At 41.0% G+C, this 24,956-nt stretch overlaps 1 long non-coding RNA gene across 1 annotated transcript in view; it reads left to right on the forward strand.

Annotated features, from left to right (window-relative positions):
• LOC311436303 overlaps positions 1-24,956 on the forward strand; it is an 89,055-nt gene that overhangs the window by 5,325 nt on the left and 58,774 nt on the right. The window contains exons 3-5 of the long non-coding RNA XR_014692735.1: positions 2,139-2,497; positions 4,787-4,933; positions 5,880-5,963. This is a non-coding gene — a long non-coding RNA (uncharacterized lncRNA). The remainder of the gene's footprint in view (positions 1-2,138; positions 2,498-4,786; positions 4,934-5,879; positions 5,964-24,956) is intronic.

A 24,956-nucleotide genomic window follows, 5' to 3' on the forward strand; every position in this document is an offset into this window, starting at 1 on the left:
ATACACATAAGGAAGATAAAATGTGTAAAACCAAGTGGGTGCCACTCTAAAATCTTTGGTCTGAGACATAAAAAATAAAATGAGTCTCATAACAAGGTTCTTAATCAACAGATTCTTAGGAGATACCCCCTTGTGAGGCTTTACATTTTTAATAGGGAAGAAGGATCACTTAATAATATGCTTACCACCAAAACAAACCCTGCATACATTGCCATACCATTAGTAACTTCTAGGACTGTCATGTTTTTTGTATTTGTGTTTACGCACACTATTCCTCATCTCGAGTTTTACAACCCTGATTTAGTGGGACAGTTTCCTAATGTGCAGTGTAATTCAATTCATTTTCTGCTGTCACTAGATGCCAGGGTGTTAATCAATACAAATAATGAAATGATGTGTATTAACTAAGTTTTGACTGATTATATTGTCATCATCTAGTACATATGCCTTGGCTCCCTCCCCTAAGAAATAATCGGGTGAGGGAGTGGAAAACAGTGGCTCAGAGTCATTCCAGCTTAGGCTAGTGAGTCAGGAGGCAAGCACCTCACTATAATTCCCTCTCTCCTTTTAATTCAGAAGCTAAATTGGAGGAATTGATCATATTTCTGTCTGGTCATTAGAGACAGAAAATTGCTAGCCATAACTGGCTGGCAGGACTCCCTAAGGAGCTGGGTAAAACCATGTTTGTATTTTAACACCCCAAGAGGCAGTAGTTTATGTTTTCAGATAAATGACCCTCAAACAAGTTTTGGAGCCATTACTGCTGTGGGGGTCGCAGAATCCTAAGAGTATCCCAAGTTAGAAAGGACTCACAAGCATCATCGAGTCCACCTCCTGTTGGAGATAATCCCTTGTGCTCTTAGTGAGATGGGTGTGGTGTTGGTAAGGAGCCTAGGTAGTACAGCGCCGTGAGGGAGTGTGTTTCTGTCAACAGCAGCCAGGCTGGCATCCAAATGGGCAATCCCAAACATGAATACAGGCTGCGTGGTGAGGAGATTGTGAGCAGTGGAAAGGGTATTGGTGGATGAAAAACTGAATATGAGCTGGCAATGTGCACTTAGAGTCCAGAAAGCCAATTGTATCTTGAGCTGTATCAACAGAAGTGTAGCTTGAAGGTCAAGGGAGGTGATTCTCCCCCTCTATTCCCTCTCATGAGACCCCACCTGGACAGGGTTCAGCCCAGGGGCTCCCAGCATAAGACATGGATGTGTTAGAGTGGATCCAGAGGAGGGCCATGAAGATGTCCAGAGGGCTGGAGCACCTCTCCTGTGAAGAACGGCTGAAAGAGCTGGGTTTGTTTAGCCTAGAGAAGAGAAAGCTCTGGGGTGACCTTATAGTAGCCTTCCAGTACTTCAAGGGGGCCTGCATGAAAGCCAGAGAAGGACTCTACCGGGGTGTATAGTGATAGAGCAAGGTGCAATGGTTTTAAGCCAAGATAGGGTAGATTTAGCGTAGATATTTAGAAGAAATTCTTTACTATGTTTACACTGATGCAGTGGCACAGGCTGCCCAGAGAAGCTGTGGATGCCCCATCTTTGGTGCTCAAGGCCAGGCTGGATGGGGCTTTGGGCAACCTGGGCTGGTGGGAGGTGTCCCTGCCCATGGCAGGGGGTTGGAACTGGATGGGCTTTAAGGTCCCTTCCAACCCAAACCGTTCTATGATTCTGAGAATTCCTACTGGGAACAGTATCCCCTGAACCATGGGATCCAGCTAGATGGCATTGTTTCCTCCAAGGCATCCTCAGGGCAAACAGATTCTTCCTTCGGGACCTTCTTCAGTGAGACAGACTCAGGGAAATGTGTGCCCAGAGCGATGCTTGTTGGCCTGGAGCCCACCACCATTGCTGAGGCCTAGACTGGGATGTACTGCCCACTTTTCTACCTGGAGCAGCCCATCAGTGGCAAAGAAGATGCTGCCAACAGCTGTGTTCAGGGCTACTACACCACTGGGAAGGAGATGGGGACTCAGTTGTTGATAGGGCTTGTGAAATGGCTGACCAGTGCAGTAGGCTCCAAGAGGTTCCTGGTCTTCCACAGCTTTGGGGGAGGCATGGGCTTGGGGTTCACTTCCTGCCTCATGGAGCATCTCTCTGTGGAGAACAGCAAGAAATCTAAGCTGGAATTCTCTGTGTACCCAGCCCTGCAGGTCTCCACAGCAGTGAGGGAGCCCTACAACTCTGTCCTCACCACCCACACCACCCTGGAATACTGACTGCTCCTTCATGGTGGACAACGAGGCCATCTATGACATCTGCAACAACAACCTGGACATTGAGCATCCCACCTACAGCAGCCTCAGCAGGCTGATTAAGCAGACTGTCTCATACATCATTGCTTCCTTGAGATGTGAGGTGCCTTGAATGTTGACCTGAGTTTCAGCCTAGCCTGGTGCTTTTCCCACAGATACACTTCCCACTCACAACCTATGCACTCATCATCTCGTCAGAAAAAGTGTACCACGAGTGACTAAATCCTCAGCTTCAGTGTATGGTTTGGGGTAAGCAATCCAATTATATTTAGTTGCTTCTGTAAGAAATATTCCTTCCTGCAGTTTTCTGTGCATCCTGGCAACCAGAAAAGATTAAAAGGAACAAAAGCTGGTTTTATATAAATCTTAAAGACAGCACTAACATGTAATTTTGACTTTGGACTCATGTTCATATTTAAGGCTCTTCCCTTAGACCTGCCTGGGTGTTTCTGCCCCATATAGCTTCTACTGCAACAGTACAGTAGAGTGTTGCTGCTTTTAACATCCCCTGGCCAGTAGCGTAGAACCTGCTGTATTCTTACTGTGACATTCCCAGCTAACAGCTTCAGCGCCCAGAGCTGTGTAGTATCGGCACAGTCTGTCCCTAAACAAGTTAACTTTCCATCTGTAAGCCTAATTAATTCAAGAGCAGCACGGTGCTGACACAGCTCTGCTGTTTCCAGTTCTGGAACTAGTCAAGGTTGATGCTTGCCTGGGATTGCTACAGTGCAGCCTTGCACAACACAGGTAGCACTGACAACACATCCAACTCTCTTTTATGTGATGCTGCTTCCTGTTCATCTGTCTTGGTACTATAAGCTACCATTAACAAGTGCCAAGGCAGGGAAATACATCCAAAGCCCAACCCATATTTATAGTGCACCGAAAGACAATGGCACTGGCACTGCCTACTGGCAAGCTTACGCCCAGGAGCATGAAACAGCCCTGTTCTCATCAGGATGGTGGCAGGAGAAGGTGGAGTCTGGCTTTTCCCCTTGATGCAGACCTCCTGAAGTCTTGAGCTTGCCACCCCTTTCCCATCAGGGCTGAATCAGCCCTTAGCACAGTAACCTGGCTCCTACAGGCTCCACTGGGAAGCTGTGGCACCAGGTGAAGAGAAAAACCAACCCTAATTGAAAGTTCTTACAGTGGCAGGATGGAAAATAAACAAACAAAAACCAAACCAACAGACAAAGTACTACCAAAATCTAAAGCTTTGTTTAAAAAGCTGTATAAATTCTTATTACAGGCCAGAGTGAAGGTGATGTAGTTTGTTCTCTGTGTAGATGTTCCCTTATCAGACTATTGGCCTTGGCCAGTGGGTGACAGTATTTCTGCTGTGCCTGCTCCCTGGCTGTTTAACCTCTTCATTTCTGGTTCCAGTTTTCAGAAGATGTAACTAGAAAAAGTAGTTTTGAGATCTTGGATTGTTTAGCTGGCTGCCGCTCAAGAAGTTTGTAGTGATTCCAAGAACCCCCACAGTATAACTCACCATGGCTTCTTCTCCTCCCTCCCCTCCCCTCACATAATTGCTGTACTTATTCCTTAATCATTCTAGTTTGTGACCAGACAAGGAAGGGGTTTCCTCTGGGGCAGAGGGCTATATATATAGCATGATTTGTGCCTTAAAAAAGGTTCAAACTAGTGACTTTAAAAGTTCATGGCAAAATGTGAACTTCAGAATATATGCATAAATGTCTTGTGGGCATAGGAGAGAAAGTTAATAAAGGTGTTGAGGAATTGAGGGAGTTAAATAGAGAGACTTCAGTACACATAAACAAGAAATGCTTACAAAGGTATTACTGCCACATCCAGAAATATTTAGCCGTGGGGTTTTTCCAGGGCTGATGCTCACACCCATGTAATATCATAAGACATCTCAGAAAGATTGAGTAGTGATAGTTAATTCTAGTATCTTTTGAAATGTCATGTTCTGTACTTTATTGTATGCAATGTCACATTATGATCAGTAGTTATTTTATTTGTCTAAGAAAAATGTATGCAGCTATACTTTTAGGAGGTTGTAGCAAGTTCTGTTGTGTAGAGACTCCTGTGACTTTCAGCTGACCAGCTAGCATTAAGCCATCAAATGAAACAGACCACAGATTTTTGTCAAACACTGTGGTTATGTATAATTGTGGAATAATATCTCAGAAACCCCATGGGAGAGCATCTGCTGTATATATCCTGTTAAACAAAAGGCCAAGGGTAATTTTTTCTTCAGAAGAGGACTGGTCCAATGAGGCCAGTTTCCTACGAAAAAGTTACTTTTTTTACAACTTGCAGTGTAGTCCTCTTAATTGTATATGGACTTTTTAATATGACAACAATATTTTCCGGTATGGGCCAAATTCTGATAAAGTATCCTTTGGGCTGATTACCAAGAGTACAAGGGAAAGTGAGAGGTCTGAGAAGACTGTAGTGTATTATTTCATAAGTAAAAAGCAATGAAGACATAAAGATTTGGATTTGCATTTCAGATGGGAGTTGGAGGTGCAGCAAAGTACACTCTTGTAACTGTTATCTTACTCATTACAGCTTCCAGAAGTTTCCCATTGTCCAGTTCCTACCCTTGCCCTGAGAGCATCCCTACAGCTAAGAACTTAGTGGTACAGCCCATCAGTGCTGTCTGAAGAGCCATTTTTGAACAGCAAGAAAATTCAGGATACATGGAGCAAGTGTTCGGTGAGAAGCTTGCCATTTACATTACATTTCTTCTTGGTATGTCTCAGAATAGAGTCACATAGAGTCATCAGTAGGCTCCACGCTTAGTTAGGTGATAGCTGAGCATCCACGGGAGGAATAAGAAAATTGATCAAATTTGATCTATACGTTGTTACAAGCCATTGTCTAACTTCTCAGTAGTCTTGTTTCATATTCACCTTTAATACATTAGCTTTGCTTTGTGATGTAACTAAAACCTTTCTCCTCTTCTCCACCTGACCCCAAATGTACACCTTCACAACATTTCAGTCAACAATCTATGTAGAATAGTTTTTGAATTGGCGCAATTTTTGGAAAAAAAAATTAAGAATGAGTATACTGAGCCAGCCAAAACATGGTTTGGAGTAGGAAGGAGCTTTGTTGCTAAGGTGTGTGTACATACTTGAAAATCATTATAAAGGACAACAACAAATAGTTGATGTCTTTAGCCTGCAGTTGACTACACGCTCATCATATTAGCAACTATAAATATAGTATGATTGTGATACTCAAGTGAATTCTGTAGTATGAGACAAGAACTGAAAATGTCCACAAAGCAGAGAGATTTGTCTGGAGAGAAATTAGGAGTCGTAAACATCATAGAAATTACTAATATTTTTTTTTCTTTAAAAGAAATCATGGTGATTTAATCACATGGCTGCTAGTGGAAATAGGAAGCAAACAGTTAAATTTCTGTGAACCAGAACAGACATTAACCTTAAACCACATTAATCATTAAAGCTTCATCTTTTCTGAAGTGAATGAAATAATGTATGATCTGGCAGCATTTCTGACTAATAATAGTTAAGTACTTATCAGTGATTCTTAAGTCAGTCTTTTATCATAATATTAATTAGTGTAATCATTTTATTCTTCATTCATTAAATAAGCAATTTGTACCTAATTGGAAACTCCTTGTGTTTCTCAGAAATACTTTCTGCCTATATGACATTGCCTCTCATGGGATGCAGCACAGCTGTTGAATGATCCACTCGCTTTTTGGACAAAACAGGTAAATGACATAATATCTGGGACATTTTAGAGTCAGTGCATGTAATCTTATTTCCATATGATTTATTTACTCCCTGTATGCTATTCAGGCCTGACAATAGCTTTGGATTTCACTGACCTGTTCCACAAGTGAAAAGTAGATTACGCTTTGCATGTGTGTTAATTCAGTGGAGAAATCTTGAAAATCTTAGGACTAGGCAGCACCGAACTCAACTGAGAAGGAAGGAGGAGTCTCTTTGGACCTTCGTGTAACAGAAAGGAAACTCAGGTTTTGGCCCTAAGCAATTGTTCTTAGAGACAGGCTGGGAGCTGTTTCTTTTTAACCCAGCATCCATTTCCGCATCTTCAAAGCTAAAGAAATGGTTGATTTCTCTGTTGAATTGTGTTCCAGGCGGGAAAACTCATGCTCCTATTAGAAGAAAGAGCTTAATGTCTTGCTTGGGTCCTAAAGATGAGTTTTGCATTCAGACGTACCCCCTCCAAGACAAACAGCTACCTTTACTTTGTGGGGCTCATAATTCTGCATAAGAGAGTCGTAGCTTCAAGCTTCATGATGTCTCCTCTCGATGAAGGGAGGAGGTTGCAGACGCACAAGAGGGCAAGACAACTTCCCAAACTACATCGCATTGCCACAAAACTACCTCAGCGTATTCCTGCCAGGGCACAAAACCCCTTTGCAAACCACCACAGATTAGACATTACGGCAAAAAAGGGTGGAGCGCACTGTTGATTTCTTTCTGCATCCTTCCAACTTCAGGTGCCAGTCAAGCTGAGATGACAGCTTGAGATTCCAACTGTGGCTTAAGATAGGCTGCGCACCACAGAACTTGGTGCCCATAAGACGCGTTGCTTCAGAATGACATCCAGGGGGGCGACGTCACTTGGAAAGTTCCTCCAAAATATTCCCTGTGTTGCGAGCTAAGTGGCACTGCCTTTGCAGAGCCATTTCCCTGAGGACCAGATCTGGGGACCAGTGGAGGGGCAGGTGCCGATCTGTGCTCTTTAGCGACCAGTGATAGGATATTCAATAGGATATAGCCTGTCGGAGTTTAAGAAGTGTTTGGACTGTGCTCTTAGTCATATGGTCTGAATTTTTGGGTAGATCTGTGTGGTGCCAGGAGTTGGACTCAATGATCCTTGTGGGTCCCTTCCAACTCAGGATATTCTATGATCATATCATTGTATAATAAGCTGAATCACCTTCTTGGTCTTCTATCAGCATCCATCAGGAATTTAAGGAGGACTTAGACCATCAAGACTCAAACTCACACCATAGACTGGAAAGCAAACCTCAGGTTTTGAACCAAGTGTTTGCTCTGATATGCCTGAATGCAACCTAGCAGGTGAGCCTCTTGAAAAAAAAAAAATAATCTAACACCTCCGTTCTGAACACAGTAGGAAGGGTAAGAGTTGTAAAGACAGGCATTTATCCTGATAGCTGTAAAATTCAATGGGAAAACTGCACTCAGTTGTGAGAAACCCAGGTGAAGGAAGATGTGGAAAGATTGGGTGCACTCTCCACAGCAAAGTGAGAACGACCCTCTGAGAACAAGACAAAAAGGGCTTGTTCTGCTTCCCAAGGAAGGGCAGTGAGGAAGTGGGACTGTAATAATGACCATGTCTTTGCTGTAAAGAGACACCACAAAATTATCTGTTTACTCTAGGATTAGAATACAAAGTTGTAGATACTGTCCACACACAGGGCATTAGGATGTACTTAGTCACATTATATGAACAATCCCAGTTCAAAGCAACACTCAGCAACAGCTCTTCAGTTATAAGAGAAAATACTTTTATTCAGCACTCTATAAGGAAAGATATTTCATGAAACCTACAAGCAGCACCTTATACCTGTAATACAAAAAACATCCACAAAACTTACTACACGCCATTTGAGATTCAATTTAATACAGGTATTGAAGAAAGCACATCTAATTGCTGTTAATGAACAGCCTTGTTAATACAGATATGGCTATACCCCTTTGCTAGCAATGTCCTGGTTTCTCTGCATTCCTTTTCTCCTCCTCCTAAAAAAAAAAAAAAAAAAAACCAAAAAAAAACAAAAACCAAAAAAAAAAAAAAAAAAAACACAAAACAAACAGTTCCTTAATGTGCTGTCTAGCAAACACTATAGTGAAATCACATCCAAGTCTACTGAGTTACACTGCACCTTTCGTATCATCATACACCAGATGAAGGTTTGGCAAGCTGCCCACATCCAACAAGCTGTTAGGGTGTTCATCCTCTTCCCTGTGCATTTACACAGGTGCATGGGCCACACAACAAATGGGGACTGAGGTCTGGGCCTGACATGGCCTCCAGACATCCTCAGGGTCCTGCTTTTCTTCAGTGGGGCCTTTTAACAGAAGCAAAGAGGCAGAGGCTCAGCTCAACTCCTCTCACAGTTAGTTTCCATGCCTCTTCTCCAAGGGGTTTCTAAGGGGTCCTCCTGGAAGACCTTCAGAAGCACAAAGGGTAGAGAAGGGCTTATCCCTGGAAAACAAGCTAATCCTGAGAGACACTTCTCTTCAGGCTTCTAGCCAATTCTTCTAAGCACGTGAAGCAGCAGATTCATCTGAGCAACAGCAGAACTGCAATGTTAGCTCAAAGCCAGCTGAGAGAGAAGGGAAGAATTCAAACCTCAGTCCAATACTGTCAACATGTTTCCTGGCAAATCTGATAGTAAGAACTCCATTCCAAATCTCCAGGCTTGTCCTCTGCGTACCCCGTTCTGATCAAAGCATACATGGTGGGTTCACCTCCTTCACTGCGTTTCCAGGACGCTTTGCACCTTGAAGATGCATGGTATGCATTGTCCATAACAACACAGTCTTTGTCTTTCAAGTCCTCAAACCCTGGAGGAGGGAACTCCTTAAATTCTGCAGGAGCACTGTCAACCACCGGGGGAGTGGGATAATCAAAATCTGATGGAATGCAGTCCTCAAATGCTGGATGGATGCTGTTCTCAACGCTGGGGACACCACACACTTCGTGACCTGAAGTAGGAGGCTCTGCAGCTTTCCTGCCTTTCAGCTCTGGCAACTTGGGTCTTTCTTCAGCTGGAGGAAAATGTCAGTTGAACAGAAATCTTCTCAATGCCAACAACTAGACAAGACAGTGAAAATATAACACAGGAAAGAGACAGGGCCGCAAGTGGCAAAGGCTGGCGCTGGTGGTAGAAGCAGTCAAAGAACACGTGTGAACAGGACTGCCTTACATTAAAGGCTGTCTTACTGATTTTCTTTACATGAGTTGTAACCAAGTGGCCAGCTGCCAGCAGGGACACCATGACACTCCAAGCTAGAGCTCACAGTGCACGCTCTCTTGTGGCTTCACAGGGGGCACCCACAAACACAGACTGACCCCACCGCAGGGGCCTCTGCTACCTGGACAGGTAAGGGCCTTGGGACACCACAGTCCTGCTGCCTTCCTGGGGTGCCTACTCCCCTTGCCCTGCAAACAAACCCGGGCTCAGTTTGTACCTCTGCAGAATTGAGGCGCAGAATTGAGGCGCTTCCAAACAAGACATCTTCTGCGGAGGAAGTGCTAGGGCCTGAATTTTCACTGAAACCAAAGGCAGGTATCTTACTGACGTGAAGAAAGGGGCTTTAATCTATCCTGGTTTGTTTACTAATGAAGGAGTGTGAAAGAGATGCATGTCCTTGTCTCTGAAGAGGAGGTGAAGGAACAGCTAGTGCAAGGAACACAAAATTCAGTTATGCCGAACTAACAGGTGGTTGTATCCCAGCTTGGAGACCGCAACACAGAATCACCTAGGTTGGAAGAGACCTCCAAGATCACGTAGTCCAACCTCTGTCGTAACACTAACAAGTCCTCCACTAAGCCATATCCCTAAGCTCCACACCTAAACATCTTTTAAAGACCTCCAGGGATGGTGACTCCACCACTCCCCTGGGCAGCTCGTTCCAATGCCTAACGACCCTTTTGGTGAAGAAGTTCTTCCTAACATCCAGCCTACATCTTCCCTGGTGGAACTTTAGCCCATTCCCCCTCGTCCTATCACCAGGCACATGTGAGAACAGACCAACCCCCACCTCGCTACAGCCTCCTTTAAGGTATCTGTAGAGTTCAATAAGGTCGCCCCTGAGCCTCCTCTTCTCCAGACTGAACAATCCCAGCTCCCTCAGCCGCTCCTCATAAGACTTGTTCTCCAGATCCCTCAACAGCTTTGTTGCCTTTCCCTGGACTCACTGGAGCCCCTCAATATCCTTCTTGTGGCGAGGGGCCCAGAACTGAACATAGTACTTGGGGTGCGGCCTCACCAGAGCCAAGTAAAGGGGCACAATGGCTTCCTTAGTCCTGCTGGCCACGCCATTTACAGTTACATCAGTTACACCAGTTACATCAGGCGGCTGGTGTTTATGCTCCTAGGCTAATACATATTCATCACCACTTTTGGAAAAGGCAGGGTTCTTATAATTAGTTTCCCGGAACCCGAACCATCCCACGGATGCATACGTATCAGTCTCCAGCAGTCCCTCTGGGGGTCGCTCATACTGAAGGCTCGTAGTCTTCCTCCCAGGCTTCATCCTTCGTTCGTTCCTCAGCTTCCCCCCACCACCACCCCCCTCCTTATTTAGTGGTCTCTGAGCCACATGTCAGAAAGTTGTGTCTCATGCAATAGTCAGCAGTTAGCTCAAAAAACTCCCCCCTATTCTCTTATCTCCCAGACCCGAGTCTCAAGGTTTACCCTTCAAACCCTCTATCGACATGAACTTCTAGACCTTTCTTTTACAAGATACAAGAACTATATATACTAACCACTCTGTTTCTCTTGGACTTGTGGTTATTTATACAAGAGGATGTAAGACAGAAGGTCACATTTCATTATGAGGCCCTAGCATTGTTCCATATTGACACGAATCAGATGAACATATTTCACAGGATGATATTATCATTTCAGACAAATATGATCTACGTAGCGTGAAGTGTTCCGGCATGCGTACACTCTGCCAAGGGCCCGAAAATGGGACCTTCATTTTAAGACTGCATGGAAAAGAAAACAAAACCAACAACAACACAGAAGGAACTTTTCCTTCACCTACATTTTATTATTATCTTGCAACTCCTGCAGGTGTCCACAAGAAATTTTGCCCCACCCCCTCCCCCAAAAAACCAACCAAACAAAAAAATACATTGTGGCACAGAGGCATAATTTCAGTTCACTCCAGTAGACGTTCTTCTCACTGAAGTGCAGTTAAGCCCCACAAAGTGCCAAAAACCTGCCAAAACGTAATGTATTTACAAGTTACTTTCCTATGTTCGCATTATTTACTTGTCTGGTCTTGCCTTTAGGGCTTGACCTGTCTTGGGGGGAGGGGCGGGGGGGGCGGAACATGTAATGCCGTGCAAGGTTGTTTGGGTGTATGACTGACAACATGACTTTAAAATTTTGAACTGTTTGTACAGAAGCAAAATACAGAAGAGTACACTATCCCCAAGGGAAATGTGGAAACTACCCGTTGCTTCTCAGGTTAAAAGTAAAAGGTGTAAGCATCTGTTAAGGGGGAAGAAAAAGTGTAATCAGCTGTTTGAGTACAATTCTTACGTATACAGGAACGTTTTCCTCTCCAATTTCCAACTTGGAGTGCAACATTTTTCATCATGCTCTTAGAACAGGATTCTGATTCTAACAACGGTTCCTAGTGCAAATTTCCAGAGAAGAGAGATTTATTCACTGGTAAAAATATTGTAAAGCTGCTTAGAGTTGCCCAATTGTGGAAGCTTAAGAATGTTATGTTCTGGATGTAGTTTTCCTTCATCTTCTCCTCCCTTCCATGTTGTCTATGCTTTTGCTGTAATTGTCACGATCTTGTTCTTTCCAGTTAACTTGGGTATCTCTGTATTACCCTGCGTTACACAGTGTACACATAAGCAAAGTGCCAGTTACACCACTTGGGATAAATATCATCCTGTACAAGAAGAATGTGCAATTAGTCTTGTTTAATTTGAGTATTTCACAGTGTAAATGCAAAGGGCTAAAATAACCACGCAATTATAGTTAGAAATGTTTAAGAAGTACTTCAAGTATTTTTGTAAAATAGATGACTGGAAAGCTGATAGGGTCCTCTGAGTCATACTATTCTGGTTATCCAGGAATCCAGAATTCAGGCTGCACAAGTGTCCTTGATGTAGTTTTTGGAGCAGTTTGTTAAATTCATCACATTTTAATGTATTTACCACAAGAAAAAGATGAGGACTGAAAATCAATGGCAAGATCATTTGCTAACTTGATGGTAGGACTTTAAACCTCTCCATGGTATGGATTGCTCTTTAGAGGCATGTGATCTATCTAAGGTAACCATTCAGAACCGTCCACCTATTCATATTGGCGCTTTTGCACACCTGTGATTAGCACCACATTAGATACAGTTGTGTCTTAGATTGTAGGCATCACTTGTAGAATGTTTAAAAATAAAATTGCAATTCAAACTGGTGCCTTCTTAGTTTCAAAACTATCATGAAAGCCATCTGTTCACACAGTACCGCTATACATCAGGGCTGGATGCTGGCAGGATGTGAATAAGGGTGCCATTGAACAGCACAATGTATCCTCTGTCGTACGACATGGAGAGCGCATCAATCTGTACAGAGCAAATGGGCTCAAGCAGGATCTGTAGCTCCTTTATGCACCCCCTGGTAAATCTATTCTTAACATAGTGTTTTGGAAGAAAAAATACTAAAAATATAAGTGTATAGAGGCTTTCAAAAGGATGGACTCCCTTTCTTTTTGGTGTGCAAAGCTAATGCTTATTATACTATTTTATTTAAATACTTGCATGCATGAGGCACGTCAGTGGATCTTGTCAAGTGGTTGGTGCTCTGTGAGACTCCCTACATATAACTCCCTTAAGCAGAGATTAAGTTAGTGGAGAAATGATATGTAAACAGAAAATACAGGAGCAGAAGGTCAGTTTTGCTCAGATACCGTAAAAGAGATTAAAGGATCTGTGCTAACTCCCTTAAATACTTTTTTTCTGCAGAAGGAATGTGATCCACGAAACAACCAGGTGAAGGTTGGGTATAAAGTAGTGCTACCATCACAAACTTGGCCAAGTTGTCTTTGTTTTGAAAACAGGGGTCTGTGTATGAATGTGTTTGTCTCTCTGAAGAGTGCAGATTTTCTGAATGTCTAACGTATATGTAAGATCCCCGTGTAATTACAGAATCAAACGGAAATTTAATGCTTGCTTTCACCTACAGATGGATTGAATTCCTGCTGCTTGGCCCTTAGCTCAAGATCAATTTACTTTAAATTTGTGCGATACTTCTTCAAATATGTATTCCATGGAGGACTTTGTAAGGTGCTACCTTATTACTCTCTCATCACAGCCTTTAAAATAGTAGCTCAGTACACATTTAGTCCTGAATATTAGAGTGTAGAGTGTTAGAATGGATGGTTGTATCAGGTTGAAAACCTGTTTAAAGTCTGCTTTGTTAAACGAATGAGGTAAACGCAGGTATGTATACTATATAATAAATTGTGGTAATGTCTGAGCAGTGAGGTAAATGTCTCCCAAGACAGATATAGCTAGTGAATGATTTTAACTGGAATATAATTCATTAACGTGAGCAGGACAGCAGTTTGCAATAATATGACTGAAAGATTACCATGGAATCCAATACTACTATTCATACTACCAATTCTGTGCTTCTTTGCAAATCTAAAAGAGACCGTCCCTTTGGAATGTTCTTCGTTGTGTATTCACTTTCATATTTTTCATCTTCAAAAAAATTGCTAAAGGAATTATTAGGTGTACCCTTACTGTTTGTTTCTCAAAAAGGCACCAAGTATGGAGATGACCTGAAACAATTTCATATCTGTTTGCAAACTAACAATTTTTTTTTTTTCCCTATGAGTTGTGAAGAAAACATGTAATTTAACTATACATCTTAAATAGTTCAGTTGTGGCACTTCTGGGTAAACCAAGTCAGGACAATTTGGATGCTAAGAAAGAACTGCATAACATGTTTTTCACATTGGTGAGTCCTAGACTGTAGTCTGTCAGCATATGGCAAGAAGTCAGTTGCTGAATTAGAAATGTATTTTACTTCCATTATCATTACAGTGTTTTCAAAAAAAGAAGTATGTTTGGCAGGTTATATGGTATATTCTAAGAGGTGATCATCTGTTTGTCCAGAAGATTCATGTACCTGTGTTTTTATGTGCCAGTATTTGTGTAGGGGGAATCTTTTTTATTTACTTGTATCTGGCAAACCTTGCTTAGATTTGTAAAAATTCATGTGGGTCTCTGGTGGCATATCATTGCTAAGTAGTGTTTCAATGAATCTGTAGTTTATTCTGGTTAATCAGTACTTTTAAACTCCCTGTCATAGGTTCTGGGGAACAGTATTCTAGGAAGAGATGTCCTATTGGCTCATGGAGTTAGATACAGCTATAGTAAAACCCTGCAGGAGTATTCTGCAGGAATTTATGCGGGAGGAACATATCTCAGGGGGTAAAACAGTTTGCCTCATGTTTGTTAAACTCCCTATCAATAGAGAAAATAACTAGGGAAAGCTGTGACTTTGTTCAGTTTTGAAATACGAAATTCTGTCATGTTTTAAAGATAGTCTCATATGGACTTGCTCTTACTAAATAACATTCATACTACTAGCTCATCTGTGAATTATAACAAACAGATGAAAGATTATGCCGTTATCAATTTCCAGAAAATATCCATATCAATAACCATATCACTATCCATTAAAAAAAATACTATTTTTATTTCTTTCTTAAGGATGGCCCCCTGAATTAGATGTTGTCACTGGGATTTGCTAACTGTGTAGCTATAGACTTTGAAATTTTGGTATCAAGCACAGATGTGCTGAGATACAGTCACAGTCTAGGTCATTGATGAATATTCAGGAATTAGTGACCTAATTACTTCCTCAAAGGTAGAATAATGGAAGGAAATAGATGCTTTATTGCAGCCTGTGCTATTCTGTGCTAGTTCTTACCTCTTCCAAATTGTAGAAATAAATGTTGCCTCCAGTCCCAATGAAAATCATCTTGCCAATCTTTTACACTTTACCTACATCAAATCTTCTTTTGATGAGGAGCTCATTTGCAGTTGATGGACAGTTGCAACACACCTTATGCACGCCAGCTGAGAAATGAATATCATGCAAGGTTGAAAGTGTGATGAGAATATGTCCTATTACAATAATAACGGGTAAAATTGCACTTTTTTGATTAATTTCGTATGATCTAGAGCTTCTCACCTTCCTCTTCTCCTTTCAGGCCCTTTTGTACGTGATCACCTTTACAGTGCCAAGTTCTATATGACAGTCTATGTCCCCTTCCATCTGAAAACCAGATTCTGTGGCAATCAGCATATGAAATAAATTACTTATTTAGTTTGAGTGCCTTTGACTCCCTTTCACCTGAAAGCAGCCTATTAAATTGTGTCTTTCTGGATCTGTTGGTAACATATCACCATTCCTCTTTGATACACTGGATAACAGCATAACACAGATCCTTGGGAGTCTTAACCAGAGCCCCAGGTTTCAGCGTAGTCGTCTCTACTGATCGGTTGCTCTTCTTAGATTCTCACAATATTAGTATCTGCAACACAACCACCTGTTCTAGATAGATACTTGGTATACTTTGGGAAGTGATACTTTTTGGTATTTTGCATTTTTCATCTTTTTACTCTGACAAAAAATGTTGACATTCCTTTTATATTGTAATACCAAGACAGTTATGAGAAAATGCTCAGGATTCACTTCCATGGTACATAAACAAAATTTGTAATATTAAAATTTAATTCCATTTCTATTACTTCAGTCTTCAGGGTCATACAGAACTTTGTGTACGCTATTCCAATCATCATACAGACTGGTGCTGCTTTAACATCAGCAAACATTAGTAAATGTGTTTTTTGTGTCCAAGTCATCAATGAAAATATTATGGCAAGATGCATTCTAAAATGCATCCTTGAAGAACTCATTTAAGACTTGTCCTCCGTCTGAGCAGTTCCCCTGTCAGTGCAAATCACTGTGCTCCATTTAGCCTATTTCTTACCAATCTCACATTTCTTGTGTTTGTTTCCTTCATCACGTCTAACTAATACTCCATGCAGAGCAAGGCAGTGTCTGGAAATAATGGAGGCAGCGAATAGGTACTTTTCTCTCAACAGTATTTATTGGAGTAAACATTTGTGTACAGGGAATGACGAGGGCAAATTTCCCTGTTAGAGTTGTTGTTGTGTTATGCGAACATCAGGTTTTTAGCAGTGCTGGTCACATTTCTGTGTGGCTGCCTTCATCACTATCAGATTGTTGTAGCATCTAGCCTTGTTTTTTTCCACGCTGTTATTTAGGAAAATCATTCTGCCTCATGGCTCTGAATTACTGAAAATACATTATTTTGTCCCTCGGAATCTCTTCTCTTTCTCAACATAGATATGGACTCATCTAGAGCCTTAAAAGTACTTAGTTTTAATAGGGGCATAGTGTAAGAAATGATTTAGTGTTACATCATTTCTCATACCTATGCTCTGCTGCCTTAGCTCTCTGATACTCAAGGTCAGTCTGTTCATGCATGAACACTTAGGATTTTTCCTCCGCATAAGATGGGACAATCTATGAGAGAGTCTGGCAACAGTGGTTGGTTTGATTTCACAAGCATGTTAACAATTAGATAATAACATTGTTTTGTGGTTTTCTTCTCTTTTAACAGTATGTCTCCTCTAGTATGAGGTAGTACTCTGACATCATGGTAGGCTGCAATCCAGCGGTGTTTCTGTTCTTACCATGTGCATTAATCTTTCATGTGACTTTGAGTTACTCTGTTCTCATTTCGTGTGGTTCAGTTTTTTCTTTAATCAGATGGGGCTTCCTAAGCCTGATCACCTTGTCTTTCCTTCAAAAGATAAATGATTTACATTTAATACATACTGTATGACATATATATGATCTTTTCCATCTCATCTATATCCAATAGCAATGCTCTTCTTTTCAAATGGTGATTGAGGGAGGATCCCATGAACTAATACAAACCTACAAATGCTCCTGATAGCTGGCACTATTCAGTAGCTCACTTGGATTCTTAAGACAAAGATTAATGGAGAAGCCTGTGGCTTTAGGAAATTTTATTGATCAGCTCTTGGAGCCAGCCAGACCACCAGGATGGATCCTAAAAGAACCTTTTCCCCCACAGCAGAACACCCCTTATGCTAAAATGGAGGCACTCTGATTTCCATTCATATTCAGTATTTCTCTCTGTCTTGTGCAATCAATTCAACTATCTTGTTCAAGAACTTTCTTTTGCTGTCCAATTATTGAATGACAAAGGTCTTTAAGGGCTACTTATAATACAAATAACCTTTCCCAGAACCAAGATTTGAACTCAAAATTAACAGGAAAAAGGCAGGAGCTGAAATTAGTCTAGAAACAGAGTTCATGTTTTTAACAGGGACTGTAATTAGCCAGTAGAGAGGCTTCTGGTAGGAGTAGCTGATCCATGGTCATTAAAAGGTCAAAGACTTACTGTGTTTTGTTTGTTTCCTTGTATTTAATATGAGCCATATGGCAATGAACAATACTTCATTTTGAGTATCCAAGAAGGGGAATGCTTACTAACAAAGGCTTTATAGTAGCATGTGTGAAAGAGGGCTTTCATTATAGTCATAGGGTTAATTTGTATGGGGTAATGTTTGGTCTTTGTTAGTCTGTCTAATATTTTAACAATATTTTAATGAAACCTTGAGCCAGATGTCAATGTAGTTGACCTAGTTGCTTTTCTTTTTTTGATTGGTTTTCAGTAAAATATTGAGGAGCAAAAAAAATGAAAATCTAACAAAGGGGAATGACAATGATCCTCATTGATTTCAATGGGGTCACAGTGTTATGGAGCATTTGTATGTTCAGCAACTGAAGGAGTGAAAGATAAATAGATTTAAGTTTACCTTAAAATTTGTATGTAACAAAGGCAATTACTATTGCATCTACAATTCCATCATGTACAGTGGGTTATAATATTTTATAATAGATAGGAAAAAAAATACAACTTTTGTAAAGCAGAAATTGCCTTTCTGCTTTCTTCCTAGCTAATAGGATTTGATAGTCAAAAGCTGGTCCCAAATCTGTCATTGCTAAATCAAGGCAAAATTGGTACCAGTCATTATGTTTATTGTTCCCTACTGTGGTCATAACTATTCTTAGCCCTTTGACTAGAAATGCCCAGAGAACATTAATCCGTGCTCATTATGTGCAAATTGTAACTGTCTCGAATCCTTGAATTGGTTGCAGCTGGTGAAGGAGCATAGACCTGACCTGTCAGGGCACTTAGGCCTTAACAGCTCTGAGCAGCCTCACCTGTGGCTTCAGCCTCCACCCCTGTTTGTGGCACCAGGAGCCTGATTTCAGTTCGTCATGCAGCCTTCAGTCCCTGTCTGAGTGAGCTATGTTGGAGGGCTGCAGCTCTCTAGCTGAGGCATAGCCCTGCCTATCCATGGGTCCTCTTGATCTAGACCCTAATCTAAGCACTGATTTTCTGGCCTGGCCTCAGCCTTGTGCCTTATCCTGAAGAACTTGTTTGAGGATCTGGACTCTTGGTTGGAACTGGCCACCAACTCTAGGTCTGCCCTGCCCTGTCCTTCTCACTTGGGTACTGCAGGGATGGGCTTCAGGTGGCAAGACCCCTGCCCCTGAGCAGAGTTTGTGATATGCCTTCCCATCCCTAGGGAGCAGCCAGTCCTTGCTGTACCCACATCTGACTCTTTCAGTAGATGGCAATAAAAACTTAGATTCTGCTCCTGTTCCAGTTGACAAAGGGATGTTGGGATCGTGGCTTCAGTCAGTCCCTATATGAGCAGAAAGAAATCTGAGGCAGTGTCAGCTGTAGTTGGATTCTGGTCACAAGAAGTGATTATATTTAATGGTGTCATGCACGTGAGTCTGTGGTTAAGGAGCTGTTACGGAGCTTCACTTGGTTGTATGCATTAGAATAATGAACTTGTTTGGGACTGTGTTTAGCAGACTTAAGGTGATATCCAGACCTATTGCAAAACAAGAAGCTTTTATAAGGCTGTCACTTCTTTGCTTCATAATAGTTGATATTGCATGACATACCTACCCTTGATGGCTGGATGGCTTATTACTGCATTCTTGATTTACAAAGCCTTTAAAATCTCACTGCTGTCAGACCCTTGAATGCCCTTGTGGATGGGTAACAATTTGATTTCTGTGGCTTTTGGAGAAATCTAATTATTCTGCACAACATTCATATTGTCACCTTCTTCCTTCTTATTATGTGTATAACATTTTTTGTCTTCAGACTCTTACATCTAGTAGTGCGTGACTCATGGCCCACTGTAGCTCAGTAAAATGTCAGCTATGAATATGTTGCACAATGAGCCCGCCTTGCGCTTCTTTGGTGCAGTATTTATTATTCACCTCTCGCTGGAGTCAATGGGAGGATTCCCATTAGGCTCCAAAGGCATTTGGAGCAGCTTTGAGTTTGCCTTTAGTGTGCCTGACTACTGAGCAAGCAAAATGAAGGCATGTTTGTAGGCTGGGAAGGCATCTCTTTTATAACTTCCATGTAGCCACAACTTCTGACAAAGGTGGAAGTTTAGCATACTCCGGTAGAAAGACTTCGTACCCAGGGCCTTTGGAGAGCTCACAGGTTTTCACATGGGTTAACCACCAGTTTTATTAAGAATGTCTCATCTACTTCTTCTTCCTGATCAGGAAGTCTGTAGCAGACACCCACAGTGAAGTCACCTGTGATGGTCTGCCCTGGACACAAATACAAATTAAACACTTACCTGTAAACTTTCAGCTGGGTTGTATCCATCTCACATGGCAGACCTCCACGCGTTCCCACTAAACTCTCATATAAAGGGCAATTCCCCCTCCTTGCCTTTCCCATCTCTCCTTCCTAAAGATCCTCCTTTCCTTTCTGAAATTTAACTCTCATCAGTTAGATTTTGTTCCTGTTAGATTAATTCCTCAAGTGTCTCCCTATCTACCTTCCTCTGCCCTCTCTTCTTCTTTCACCATTTTGACTGGTTGGAGTCTTCACATCGGTTGGTCTCTGCAGCCACAGAAGACCCATACCTCAGTAGATACACTGTGATGCCATTCCCTTAGTCCCTCAGAAATCATATATATTTTTTTCCCTCTCTTGTCTTCAGTGGCCCTCAAACTCTCACTGTTGTCTCTCCTTTTCTGTTATATTTGTTGTTTCTTGTTTTCAATGGAACAGACTCCACAACTACCTTCTACTTTCTGGTATTTCAGTGTTCCGGTGGATACCTAGAATTCAGTTCATGCAGCCACAGCTTTGCTGCAGGTGCTACTTTTGCATTCACTACTGAATAGTGCTTAGTGGCTACCATGAACTATCTATTTCACAGCTGGGAAATATGAGCAGAAGGAACTGAGCTCAGTGAGCATAGGTTCAGAATGGCTTTCTCTCTGGACTGGCCAAGAACAAACGAGAATTACATAAAGAAAAGTCAACAGATAATGACTGTGCCACAAGGAAATCTTGACATGGTAAGTTAGATGGACTTCTCAGCTTGAAAATCTGTGCTCCACTGCCTGCCTGTTGTAGAATCAGCACTTCATTGTGAAGCTTTTTTTTTTTTTTTTTTTTTTTTATTTTATTTCCTGCTTGATTTAACGAATAATGAGCTGAAAGTGTGCTTGTTTCTATATTTGCTTTGAATGCAACAGTAAGATACACTAATGTTACGCTCACATCTGCTGGTGTTAGTTCAAATTACCACATAATAGACCTAACACTTGATTTCTGACTGGAAGTTCATGAATGCTCATTGAAGATTATCAGTTTCTCTACTGTCAAATTAAGATGAAATAAATTGAAAAGGCTTACCTTCTTTCAAGGTAATCTTACCTGTCTGTTTTCCTGTGGTCTCTGTGTTATTACTTAAGCTGCTAACTAAAATTATGAGGACATTGTTGCATTCTTAAGCAGAAAAACAAACAAACAAACAAAAAACACAGGATGTATTATACGAGCCAAGTTAATCTCTATTGTGCTGGTATGAAGATGATCTAAAATAGAGGTGTGATCTGGGCTTGGTTTTCAAAGAGTTCTGTTTCTTCTTGCACCTGACCACCATATATGCAGTCAAAGAAGCCACACGTCCAATTTGTCTTATGCAATGTACCTTTTTAAAGCCATCAAGATCATTTGGTATGACAGCGCTGACCCATGCCATTCTGTGTGGGCTTGCTCGTTTGGCAGAGCTGCACAATAGCTGTGATATCCCAGCAGGCTTTTTGCTGAATATCACAGCAAAACAGGAAGCCACTGGCTCAATTTCAAAGCAGGGGGAAAAAATAACATGGAAAACTAGCTTAAAATGATTTACAAGACAAATATACAAATGTTCAGAGCAGTCACCATATGAATTTAACCCATTCTTGTAAGATTGCTTCTATTCCTAAAATGGTTAAACTGAATATTTTAGTTCTTTGTTATCCCTTTGACTGACTTGCTAATATTTAATCAAGAACACCTTTCTGTTGTAGGAGTTGATAGCTCCCTTAAAATAGCATTTGCTGGTGATATACCATTACCATAGCACAAGTAAGTAGTTTGAGTCCATTGTTCCCAGCTAACTGAAGTTCTTCACTAAGCCTTGAAAATGTAGAATAAATTCTTCACTGAAGTTGATGAAAATTGAGACTACCTGTGCAGAGCTGCGTGGAATTAACAGAAAGATAACAGAGTGAAGAATAAGGCTCAGCGTTTCTGAAGGGAGGTGACATTTTTGCTTAAAAGATTGTCAGTTTTTATAGTCATTTATGACTGATTCCCAGAAGACAAAAGTCTAAAATTAAATGCTTCAGATTTGCAAGCAACAATGAGTCATGGGTAAAAGTACAGAAAAGTAGCAAAACCAGCAATGACAGAAAGTGGGTTGTAAGAATAAAACAAAATCTGAGATCTGCTGACTGAATGCTCCTTAGTTAATGTCATTCCATTTCAGTTTTCTAGAAAGATGTTGAGTTTCAGCTTTCAATATTATCCATACCAAATAATACAAATAGTTTGTTATCCAAGGTGACAAGATATTCAAATAAGGGAATGTACAGTACATGTGAAAAATCAATCATCTACTTAGAAAAAACAAACAAAACAAAACACTTTTTTGAAGGACTTATGTGTTTCTCAAGTATAACGGAGCCTCATTTTAGGTGACTTTATAGTCATTTAAACTATTTATTAACTATGTTATAGCTACTTACTAACTATTATTGTTAAGGTATTAAAAGTAGTCTTATTTAGTGCATCTGTTCTTTGTTCTTTCTCCCACAGTTCTTAGTTTGATCTTTGAAGTACTCTGAATGAGATCCAGTCACACAGATAGCCTGACCCACTATTAGCCTAGTACTGGCACAGCAGGTGAACGATAGTGATCAGACTTATCATGTGGAACAATGGGATCATATCCCAGTGCATGTTTTTCTCCTCTGGAAAGGTGGAGCAGCTGGCAGTCACGTCTCTGGGGATCAAAGCAGGATGCAGATGGGAGGTACGGTGGCAGCCATTTTTGCAAAGATTGCCTTCACCAAGGTTGGAAGATGAAACATGAACAAAGCAATTTCTGCATGAGCACGTCTTACTGCCCTACAGTCAAGCTTCCTTTTCTTTTAGCTACTTAAAGATGTGCTTAATAAAATAATCATAGGATCATTCTGGTTGGAAAAGGCCTCTAAGATCATCTAACATTCACTCATTTAGTGTCTGATATACTGAGAACATATGTAATGAAATCAAAATACATTTAAAAAGAAATACAGTTTTAAAACTGGACTTCCTACCAAAATGGGAAAATCACAGTTTAGCTTTTGACAACAGAGGCCTGTATAGTAAGCCCTGCTGTTAAACTTTCCTTTTTGATTACAGTGTCTTTGTCAGGGTGGTTTCCTGGATGCTGAATATATGCAGGATGTATTGCTGAATATTCTGTCTCTCTTTGTATGTCTCTCTTTGTATACCATAGGAAACCCCAAATTCTTAATTTTACCATGTTCAATGATCTTCAGGAGGAAGTATAGTTTCTATCCCATGTCACAATAAGAAAAGTTAATTTTCAGGATATGTGATGGAAAAGAAGGAAAAGATACTGTCACTGAGGAGGGGAGATTCTGTATCTGATAAATCAATGCCTGGCCTTCTGTTGTGACTGCTCTATGCCACACAGAGCAGTTGGAAAGCAAATACAGAGACCAACGTGATTTGAGAGGATTCCTTATGAATAGAACCAAAAATATGCACTTTGCCATCTGCTTCTCCCTTTTCTTCTGGTCCTTTCTCTTACTGATTAGTGACCCCAACTCTGCTCCCTGGTGAAGAAATGAGTGCATTTGTCAACCTCTTGTCCAGATGCTTCCATTAACTAGAGCTGCCATTACCTGAGTGGAGACTGTGAGAAGCAGGCTGTTAGCATCTTCCTTTAATCAGCAAGAGAAGCTGCCCGTCTCTTCCAGTTAAATTAGGATAGGAACGAGGGTTAGAACTTCAACGTGGGTCTTTCCTCCTTTATTGATTGAATATATTTACATTGGAGCTAGAAATGACTTTTTACATACTTAATTTTTAAGACACAAAATTGAAATAATTTGTAAAAGGCTGCTTCTTTTAGTAATGTATCTTAGTGAAGTCACCCTTAGCATTGGGCACTTTATTTCTGCAGAGAACTGAAAATCAAAAGTAAATGGTAATGCCTCCTGCTGGCCCGTTGATAAGAAAAGTCATTGTAATTTATCCTGAAGCAAATAGCAGAAGCTCAATAGAGAAGATGTATAAAGTACCTTCCAGTGAAGGCTTGCTTTATCAAAACTTGAGAGTCTTGGTGTTTAGGACACCTATCTGTCATTACGCTGTGGAGTAGGCAGCTGAGCTGTACGCACATAATCACTTGTACCCACCTAGAGCAATCACTCTAGCAGGGTATGTGATGGCATCCAGGAGTCTCAGCCCTTAGAAAAGGTGATTAAAAGGAAAGAGTAAAACATGCTGCATGAAATAAAGATTTAAATACAGGTGTACTGACTTACTTTTCCAGCTTATAGCTGCCAGTTCTGGCCTGCTGGCAGGAAGATGGTATTTCTTTTTTCTTTTTTTTTTTTTCTTTCACTCTTAGTACTGAAGGTCTTTAATTTTCTATCTCTATTTTAAACGACATGGCTCTGGCTGACAGAGGATCTGGGAATAAACCAAATTAATTTACAGGCCACAGAACTTCACAGTGTTGTGTTAATTAACACTAAAACCACAGGGGGAATAAGCGAAACAAGCAGCTAGCTGAAAGAAGGTGCACAAGCACACATCGAGAGTGATATGACTGTAAACTGATAGCTACAATTGGTTTCATCAGGGAATGAAAATATGCTGAATTTCAGTACTTCTGAAGTCCTTTCTAATTCCTTAAGAAGTCCCAAAACAAACCACAAATCATCTGAAGAACAATGATAATTCTTCAAACAATGTTGCTGGAGTAAAGGACTATTCCAGGAGGAAAGGACACATCTTTTCAGTTTGACCCCGCTTCTGATTTATAATCCCTTCAATAGCCATGTGCCAGCTGCAATGTAAAAGAATCCCCTACACTTCACAGCCTTTTGTGGTGCTGTGGATGCTCTCACAGTAACATCTGTACTTAATTATTAGGGTCCTAATCCTTCAGTTTTTGAAAGAATAAAACATTTTTGGTTTCAGCAGGAATATTGAGACAGGGTGTGATCAGCCTTGTCACCAAATAACTGTCTTTGTAGTAGGGAATATCTAATGCTGATTTAAGTTCACCCTGTAGCATTTCGGTTTGGTGGTACACCTACAACACAGCTTTCTTTAAACCAACATATTTCTGAACTTGCCTTGGGACTATTTCTTGCTCTGCCACTTCTTTATTCTCCTGCTTATGGGCCAAACTGCAAATCCTTAGGTCTTCTGTCCCTATGGACAGAATTAGGAATTTTAGGGTTC

This window comes from Aythya ferina (assembly GCF_964211825.1).
Source record: "Aythya ferina genome assembly, chromosome: 4".
NCBI lineage: Eukaryota > Metazoa > Chordata > Aves > Anseriformes > Anatidae > Aythya > Aythya ferina.